Source organism: Carassius gibelio, chromosome B5 (assembly GCF_023724105.1).
Source record: "Carassius gibelio isolate Cgi1373 ecotype wild population from Czech Republic chromosome B5, carGib1.2-hapl.c, whole genome shotgun sequence".
NCBI lineage: Eukaryota > Metazoa > Chordata > Actinopteri > Cypriniformes > Cyprinidae > Carassius > Carassius gibelio.
In genome coordinates, this window is record NC_068400.1 from 313854 (window position 1) to 324385 (window position 10532).

A 10532-nucleotide genomic window follows, 5' to 3' on the forward strand; every position below is an offset into this window, starting at 1 on the left:
GGTTGTTATAACAGAATAAACTCCTTCAAAACCCCTCATCTTCGTATTAACCGAGTATGTATCAAGGGTTTTTGTTTCAAGCATAAATCACACTGTATTTATTGATGTGTGTGTGTGTTCGTGGGGCAAGAAAAATATCTTAATTCAAGACTATTAAAAAAAAAAGTGTTAATATCTTATGCCATTTCCGTTGTGCATTTTTAACTCACCATAGGGCCAGGTGGTCCATGTGGACCAGGTGCTCCAGGGGGCCCAATAATCTGTTAATGTGAGCAAAATTGAAAACTGAAAATGGAATATATAAGTGTGGGTGTGTTTTTATGACATATCAGGACACAACTTTTTATAATGACATGGGTATGAAACAGGTATTACAAGGAGAGGGTGACTTATGGACATAACCCATGTCCCCATTTTTCAAAACGCTTATAAACCATACAAAATGAGTTTTTTTGAGAAAGTAAAAATGCACAAAGTTTCCTGTGAGGGTTAGGGTTAGGTGTATATACAGTTTCTACAGTATAAAAACCATTACGCCTATTGGATGCCCCCACTATTCACAAAAACAAACATACAGTTGTGCTCATAATTTTACATGTGGTATGTGTGAATTGTTAATAATTTAAACAAAATTAGAGGGATCATGAAAATTGTGTGTAATTTTTCATTTAGTACTGTCATGAATAAGCTATTTCACATGATAGATGTTTACATATACTCCACAAGACAAAATAATAACTGACTTTATCAAAATGACCCCATTGAAAAGTTTACATACCCTTGAATCTTAATACCATGTGTTGTTTCCTGGATGATCCGCGACTGTTTCTATATTTTGTGATAGTTGTTCATGAGTCCCTCGTTGGTCTTGAGCAGTTCAACTGCCTGGGCAGCTCAACTGAAGGGCAGCTGTGGCCTAATGGTTAGAGAGCTGGACAAGTAACCTGAAGGTCGCAGGTTCGAGTCTCGGTGCTGGCAGGAGTTGTAGGTGGAAGGGAGTGAATGAACAGCGCTCCCTTCCAGCCTCAATACCTATGGCTGAAGTGCCCTTGAGCAAGGTACTGGATGCCCAGTTGCTCCCCGGGCGCTGGATATACAGGTGCTGGTCATATAATTAGAATATCATCAAAAAGTTGATTTATTTCACTAATTCCATTCAAAAAGTGAAACGTGTATATTATATTTATCCATTACACGCAGACAGATATATTTCAAATGTTTATTTCTTTTAACTTTTTCCCAAATTCAGTATCTCAGAAAATTTTAATATTGTGAAAAGGTTCGATATTGAAGACACCTGGTGCCACACTCTAATCAGCTAATTAACTAAAAAAACCTGCAAAGCCTTTAAATGGTCTCTCAGTCTAGTTCTGTAGGCTACACAAACATGGGGAAGACTGCTGAATTGACAGTTGTCCAAAAGACGACCATTGACACCTTGCACAAGAAGGGCAAGACACAAAAGGTCATTGTAAAAAAGAGGCTGGCTGTTCACAGAGCTCTGTGTTCAAGCACATTAATAGAGAGGTGAAGGGACGGAAAAGATGTGATAGAAAAAAAATGTACAAGCAATAGGGATAACCGCACCCTGGAGAGGAATGTGAAACAAAACCCATTCAAAAATGTGGTGGAGATTCACAAAGAGTGGACTGCAGCTGGTGTCAGTGCTTCAAGAACCACTATGTACAGACGTATGCAAAACATGGGTTTCAGCTGTCGAATTCCTTGTGTCAAGCCACTCTTGAATAACAGACAGCTTCAGAAGCGTCTCGCTTCAAAAAGGACTGGACTGCTGCTGGGTTAAATGCAGAGCACCAATTCCGAGTATGGTTTGCCATACTTGGCAAATGTCATCACTTTCACTTTGCTATTCCTTAGAAAAATCCTCCAGCTCTTGCACATTCTTTGGTTTTCCAGCATCCTCTGTTTATCTGAACCCTTTCCAAAAGTGACTGTATGATTTTGAAATCCATATATTCACACTGAGGACAACTAAGGGACTCATATACACAACTATTACAAAAGGTGAAAAAATTACTGATTCTCCAGAAAGGAACTCATTGAATTAATAGCTGGGTAACGTAAACTTCTGAACAGAAGTTTATATATCTGCAAACTGTATGATATCCAAGGTACAAATTTATGGTAATTGTGCATTTAAATCTCATATTGTATTTTCAGAAAGGTTTTAATCCAATATATATATATTTATTATTTATTATTAATTATATTATTCTTTAAATATATTTTAAGTGTAATTTATGTTGTATTTTGAACCTAATTTATCTTTGTAACAGGCAAAATGTTGACCATAATGATTCATTGAAGGATCAGTTAATGATTCGGGATTCATTAGCTTAAATAAACACTGAAGCAAAATCTATGATATCTTAGTTAATATTTCAGTATAATTTATTTTTGACAAAACACCCCATGTTTCGGTAGTGACAGCACATTTTCAGTAGTGATAGTAATGCTTTGTTAGCAACCACATCACATTACAGAATTTTAACTCACATACTAAAACATACTAAAATACAAAATAATTGCACAACCGTTTTTGCACAACCAAATATGAAGCTTATGTTTTCCCATTTGTCACTACCAAAACAATTTATGACATGTTTCAGAAGTGACTGTTTATGTAGTTTTAACCTATCCTGATGCTAATCAGCACATATAGCTAGCACAGTTTTGAAAAGTGGTATACACATAAAAACTAAATGTTAAGGAATAACTCCCAAAAAGTGTGCTTAATTGCACAAAAAACGTGTTCAGTAGTGATGTTCTTTAAACAGACAGATTTTTCAGACTTTTGAACATTTACCTCAAAATGAGGAGACCTATCTACTTACACCTTGCTTATTTGAGAGAGGGGGACACAGGAATATTTCCTAATCATTAATTAAATATGGTTTAAAATCAGTCTCAGACTAAATAGACTAAAACGGTAGCAACATTAAAATTTGTGGAACACATTTTTACATAAAGTTTAATAATTTACAAAACAAAATATTACAATATGTATATCTTTCTGAGCTTCACTTTTTAAAAGAATCAAAAAGATAATTTTAAAAACAACAATGCAAAAATGAAGTTGAAATTAAGGGGTGAGAGTTCGGAACAGCCACCTCCCATTTGAAAGTACCCAATAAATTATGGTTTTATATATATTAAGCTTACTAATAGTTTATATATATTAAGCTTAGTAATAGTTTAAATATTATTGTGGGTTCCAATTGATAATAGAAGAATCTTAATAAAAATCTAAGAGGGCATCATTTTAAATCTGGTGTCACTGAGCATTTTGTGTCTAGCCTGGGACCTGGAGATGGAAGTTCTCTCATTCTCCGCCCATTGTTATTGTTGTCTGCTGGTGTTGGTCCATTGTGTATTATCAAGTCCAAGGTCAATCCAGTTGTCTACCAGGTGATTTTGGTGTACTTTATACTTCCATCTGCTGAAAAGCTTTATGGAAATGATGATTTCCTTTTACAGTAGGAATTTAGCAACTGATTTCAGTGCCAAAACCACTTCCAAGTGGTTTGCTGATCCTGATATTACTATTGTTTTCTTGATTGGCCAGCCAAGATGCCTGACCTGAACCCATTTAGAATCTATGGGATATTTTCAAGAGAATGATGAGAAACAGTTTATCCAACAATACATACAAGCTGAAGGCTCAATAGTGTCTCAGCAGCAGTGATCTAATATATTTAAATGTTTCACTCTTTTTTTAAATAGTTTTCATGGTATTCTAATTTTATTTAGATGCACCTCTATGCGTGTATACATACCTTAAAGACGCTGTAGTAAGAATGCTCTTTTGCTTGGTGTTTTGGCCTTTCCAATCCTAAAGCTTTTGTTTATTTACATCCCACAGTTTAATTAAATATTTTGTTTTATTTTAAATCTGGTGTCCATGAGCATTTTGTGTCTAGCCTGGGACCTGAAGATGGTAGTTCTCTCATTCTCCTACCATTATTATTGTTATTATTTCCCCTAGACTTTAAAAGGGGTATGTAACAGTACTGACATCATGCAAGCTACCACTCTAACAAAGATTACTCCCAGTTTTCTACATCTGTTGTTGACTGTAAGTGCACACACACATTCTTAATTCACATTTCTTTTGGCTTTACTTACCGAGGGTCCCTGAGGGCCTGGCAAGCCAATGTCTCCTTTGTCTCCTTTCAGACCATTCCCACCCTGTGGACACATGACCAAGTAACCATATGACTTAAACAGTAACAAGCATTGTGCATTATGTGAAATTCCACAAGCATAAAATACATTTTACCTGTAATCCAGGCAGACCCATTGATCCCTTTACTCCTGATATTCCAGGGATTCCCATGTCCCCCTTTGAACCTTTGTGACCCTGAGAACATGTGGATTATATTAAATGTGACATAGGATTAAATAATTTAATGTATGGTTAGATGTGGTTTTCCACTGCAGAGTCCACAGGAGAGCTGCCTCCATCCATAAGTACCCCACCCACCCACAACACGGACTCTTCACACTCCTACACTCAGGACAGGGGTACAGGAGCATAAAATGCAGGATTTACAGACTAAGGAACCCCTTCTTCCCCTCAGTCATTAGACTTTTAAATGGGTTGTCAGTGGATACCGACTAGTCTCACTTATCTCATAGAATAGGTGGACTGAACTGCTACAGCTTGTAGCATTTGTTTAGGACAATTTATGAAAGTTTGGGCTTTATGTCTTAGACAGCCTAAAAGGCATTTTCCTTATTTAGACTATAATCAATCAGTTACAAATGTATCTGGTATATGCATGTGTTGTCTGTATGCTTCCCTATTATATTAATTTAGTTACAATGTTTATAGCTATTAGTTTAGCTCTAAATGCTAATATTTAGGTGTATGAATGTATCTCTTGTTTAATATCTTCTAGATGTTAGAAGTTTCTTTCTTGGTATCAAAATGATCTACTCTTTATTCCTCAAAAAATAATGTGCATTATGTGATTGTGAAATGCATCATACTATTTAGATACAGTTGCTCCTTTACACTTAAGCAACATTAAAGGAACACTCCACCGTTTTTTGAAATAGGGCTTATTCACATTATTTCCTACATTTAGATAGGTGGGCAAATGCATTTTTGTGTCAGTGCATGCATTGTTTTAGTTTGACTGGGTCGGCGTTAGCTTAGCTTAGCACAATGAATGGAATCCTTTGTTGCCAGCTAGCATGGCCTGAGTAAAAGTGATCAAAAAATAAAAAAAAAACACCTAATTACTTCTCGTGGCCTGCGTATTCACAACGAGTACAAATAGTGATCCAGATTAACACTAGGCGATTTCCTAGGCAGATATTGACTTGGGACTATATTACGGGGAAGCACAGGCGAAGCACTGCTGCTTAGGCGAAGCACTGCTACTTCGGCGCAGAGATATCACGCAACACATGAAATCCCACGACTTCCGTCAACATACCGGCGTGAATAGTAGCTGCCTGGCTATTTTCCTTACAGTACACGAATGGCGATGAACATGACTGATTTTGAGAGAGAAGAAGAGGGTGACTTCTCAGACAGTCAAGAAACAGAACCATACCTATTTGAACCAGAGTTTACAGAAGACGAGCTGCGTGCTTTGGAAATAGAACGACAGGAGGAGGAGGTTGCGATCGCTCAACAGCCTGAGGACGTGAGGATGAGAGCCAACATGAACTGGGGGTGTGAATGTGGGGGAATATGCCAATCTATGCTGACGGAAATAGAGTGAAGACCGTTCTGCTACCTCCTTTGGTCAAAATGCTAGTAGCCTTCTCCTCTCTAGTAGTTATACTGAGAAATATAGCTAGCTAACTTACCCCTCAGTCATTTCATTTTACAGGTTCGTAGTCTAGATAGTAGTCTAGTCTATCCGTAGTCTAGTGCAGCATCTATTTTACATCCGAATAAAAACACAGATTAACATAAGGAAGAGAAATAAAAGACAACTTACATGTGCACATTGTTCTTCCTGTGCTTTGAAAATAGATGGGACTGCCGTATCTTTCAGACGTAGTACCGTCTTTCTGGACCCATATTCCATTTTTTCAAAGTAGTCCTCTGGTGCAAAATGTTCATCGCAAACATGATACTGCTTTATTTTGTTGAGAGGCGTTGAACTACGGATCTCCAGAGCTGCTAGCCATTTATTTCTCAGTTCCACATTAGATGGAACTCTGTGAAACATTACATTCATGTATGTCCTTTGCTTGTTCTCACAACCTTTTGCCATGCAGGTAATAACTATGTTTGCTGTAACTTCTCAAAATACATAATCCAAAAGCGAAGACACTCGGTGCAGGTCACGCCGGTATGTTCTTCTTCTTCTGTTTTTTTGACGCGTTGCACGCTGGTATGTTGACGGAAGTCATGGGATTTCATGTGTTGCGTGATATCTCTGCGCCGAAGTAGCAGTGCTTCGCCTAAGCAGCAGTGCTTCACCTGTGCTTCCCCATAATATAGTCCCAAGTCAATATCTGCCTAGGAAATCGCCTAGTGTTAATCTGGATCACTATTTGTACTCGTTGTGAATACGCAGGCCACAAGAAGTATTTAGGTGGGTTTTTTTTTTATTTTTTGATCACTTTTACTCAGGCCATGCTAGCTGGCAACAAAGGATTCCATTCATTGTGCTAAGCTAAGCTAACGCCGACCCAGTCAAACTAAAACAATGCATGCACTGACACAAAAATGCATTTGCCCACCTATCTAAATGTAGGAAATAATGTGAATAAGCCCTATTTCAAAAAACGGTGGAGTGTTCCTTTAAGGAAAACAGTCTGACATTGTGGTATAATGAGCACATTCACACCCTAAAGAGAGCAGCCCGGAAAATGGAGCACAGCTGGAGGAAAACAAAACTAGAGGTATTTTGTATTGCTTGGCGGGAAAGTACACAATCCTACAGAAAAGCATAAAAAACTGCTAGATCTGATTTATTTATTCAATACAGTGGATACATTAACAAAAAATAAAGCATCAACAGGTGTTGACATTTCCCAACAGCACAGAAGTAATGACTCTATGAACCACTTTACTACAAGATAAATACTATTACAGATAAAATTGTAAGCATCCAGCCGCCAGCTGTAGTATCACATCAGACAGTGCACTATAGATCCCTTGAGGAACAGTTCCACTGATTCTCTACCATAGGAGAGGAATAATTGTATAAACTTGTTAAACCATCTAAACCAACAACATTTACATCTACATTTAATCATTTAGCAGACGCTTTTATTCAAAGCGACTTACAAATGAGAACAATAGAAGCAATCGGACCAACAAGAGAACAACAGTATACAAGTGCCATGACAAGTCTCAGTTAGTCTAGTACAGAACACATAGCAAGGTTTTTTTTAAAGAAAATGATAGACAAGAAAAGAAAAGGTAAGGTAAGTGCTAGTATTAGTTGGTTAAGTGCTGGTGAAAAAGATGAGTTTGTTTTTTGAAAATGAGTAAAGACTCAGCTGTTCGAATACAGTCCAGCAAAAGGCCCCACAAGGCGTCGTTCACTTGCAGAGTGCAAACTTCTGGAGGCCACTGTAGCATATCAGACCCGAACCAGACAAATAAAAGATTCGAACAGGACCATAGTTGAAACATGAGGAGCCGAATTCCTCAAAAAAGGCAACAGTATGTTGCAAATCAATTCCTAGTGCCACAAGTCAGAAGCAAATCCTATAACCAACTCTTTCACAGAAAATATTTCAACATTAACACCATTAGAACAATTATTGACAATTTCAATAAAAAAAGAGACTGTCCATTTTTTGGTCAATTAATCAAAATTGATGGTCAAAGAGATGCACAGCCTGACCATCACATGTAAACCCATGAGAGTATTCAAGATCTTTGGATTGAATGCACCCAACTAGAAGAACCAGACTGAAATTTAAATTTAACCTCTGGTCTCCACAGAATATCCTTATGTCCGAGAATGGCACAGGAACTGTCTTTTATAGATGTAGATGCACCAAAATGAACTCAAAAAAGACTTCTAAATTAATAAGTGAAAGTGACGTGACATTCAGCCAAGTATGGTGACCCATACTCAGAATTTGTGCTCTGCATTTAACCCATCCGAAGTGAACCCATCCGAAGTGAACACACACACACTGTGAACACACACCCGTAGCAGTGGGCAGCCATTTATGCTGCAGCGCCCGGGGAGCAGCTGGGGGTTCAATGCCTTGCTCAAGGGCACCTAAGTCGTGGTATTGAAGGTGGAGAGAGAACTGTACATGCACTCCCCCCCACCCACAATTCCTGCCAGCCCGGGACTCGAACTCACAACCTTTCGATTGGAAGTCCGACTCTTTAACCATTAGGCCACGACTTCCCATATCAGTAATATCAGTCCATTGCTTAACTCCATATTCATTTATATGTAACCCAAACATTTGACTACCATGTGTATAATCACTTATTGCATATGTCTTTTAATAACTATTGGATAGCTTAAGGATTCATATTCATGTTTTGTATGTATGTGTTTGAATCAGTTTGCTTGAAACGTTTTTGACCATCAGTTATTTGTCAAATTTATCATATTCTTGTTATAGGAATCACGTCCAAAATGATACCCTGCAAGAGCGGGAAAATTCAGACCACGTGCTTGATAAGATAACATATGATTTATGATACCCCCAACAAAGACAATATCAAATTGGTCAAGACTACATTTGAGGTGTGGCCAAAAGGCCAGTTTAAATACTCAGGACACCATAAAATTTTGCATTTAGCGTTTGCTTCTTAACTTTTGCTATCAGTCATGCCTGCTTTTAGCTTTTGCTCTTAGCCATGCTTTTAGTCATCAGTTTTAGCATTCTTTGAGTGTGGTTCCAGCACGCTTCGGCCAGCATGCCTGCTGCTACTTAGCCCCGATGAGAAGTAACACCACCATACTCTTGTCAAACTTTACTTCTGTTCTTTTACTTTAGTTTCTTTTCTTTTCCGTTTGAAAGTTCCTTGTTCTGAGTTAAGTTTTGTAATGCCATGTCTCTGAGTCTGACTTCGAGTGCCCTTTGAACTTCAGCCAGCCCACATCTCTACATCTTCAGCCAATTCTGAACCACGGGTTTCCCAAGACGTCACTTCAACACCTACTGAAATTCCAGCCAAACAGCAACCTCGGGAAACCCCCTTTTCAACTACAACAAAGGGAACCCCTTTACACAGGCAACGCAAGTTCCTCCAGTCTTACATCTGTACTGGTGTATCTAATATAATTTTAACCTCATTAAGGAACTCAATGTGAGGGTTAATTAAGTGATTGATGGTCATTCATGTCTATGCAATTTCACTTACTGCTGTAAACTTGGGATTTCACATTTTCATTCTCTTAAACTCATACAACTTGTGTGAATGTGTGAGTGTGTGTTCTTATGTGTTAGTATTAGTTTATATAGATTTATCTAATAAAGCCTTATTCATATTGAAAAGAAAAGTATCTTGTGTTTTGTGCTTACAAGTTAATGTCTTAAACTGCCGATCTTGTTACTGTGCTAATTAATAGTGTTTTCACAATACTTTGTAAATTAATATCCAGTGCAGATTTTATGTTAAATGGCTCATTCAGTGAATCGCAGGGCATCTCAGTGATCAGCCGTGAAACAGTGTTTCTGTTCAAATTCCCTTTAAAATCTTAAATGATTCAATTTGAGCTAAATTGACCTGTTTCCCTTACAGCACATAAGATTGAACTAGTGAGTTTAGGTACGTTGGTGCCGAGCTAGTGGTGGTCTTGTAGGCAAGCATCAGTACCTTGAATTTTTTAATGCGAGCGGCTACTAGCCAGTGTAACCTGATGAGGAGAGGAGTAACGTAAGCTAGTTTTTGGCCAAGAGAGCAGGTCTAATCTTCCTAATGTTGTATAAGGCAAATCCGCAGGACCGGGTCATTGTAGCAATATGGTCTGTGAAGCTTAACTGATGGTCCATCACAACTCCTAGGTTTCAGGCTGTCCTGGAAGCAGTTATGGTTGACAAACCCAGATGTATAGAGAAGTTGTGATGAAACGATGGGTTAGCTGGAACCACCAGCAGTTCTGTCTTAGTAAGGTTGAGCTGAAGGTGATGGTCATTCATCCAGCTAGACATCTCACACAGACAGGCTAAACTGCAAGCAACTACCATCAGGTCATCTGGTTGGAATGAGAAGTAGAGTTGAGTGTCATCAGCATAGCAGTGATAAGAAAAGCCGTGCTTCTGAATGACAGATCCTAATGACGTCATGTAGATGAAAAAGAGAAGTGATCCAAGTACTGAGCCTTGAGGAACCCCAGTAGCAAGTTGTTGTGATTTAGAAACTTCACCACTCCAAGGCACCCTTGAAGGATCTATCAGAGAGGTATGACTTAAACCACAGGAGTGCCGTTCCATAGACGCCCATCTTTCTGAGGGTGGACAGGAGAATCTGGTGGTTACCTGTGTCAAAAGCAGCAGACAGCTCCAGCAAGATGAGTACTGAAGATTTTAAAGCTGCTTTTGGCGGTAGCAGGGCTTCA

General features: G+C 38.4%; 1 long non-coding RNA gene across 1 annotated transcript; it reads right to left on the minus strand.

The window, feature by feature from the left end:
- Nucleotides 1-208: 208 nt before the first annotated feature.
- Nucleotides 209-4407, minus strand: LOC127957157 (uncharacterized). The gene is made up of 3 exons (XR_008153720.1): nt 4301-4407; nt 4147-4209; nt 209-260 (listed from the first exon to the last, which is right to left on the minus strand). It is a non-coding gene; the product is annotated as an uncharacterized LOC127957157 (long non-coding RNA).
- Nucleotides 4408-10532: the final 6125 nt, after the last annotated feature.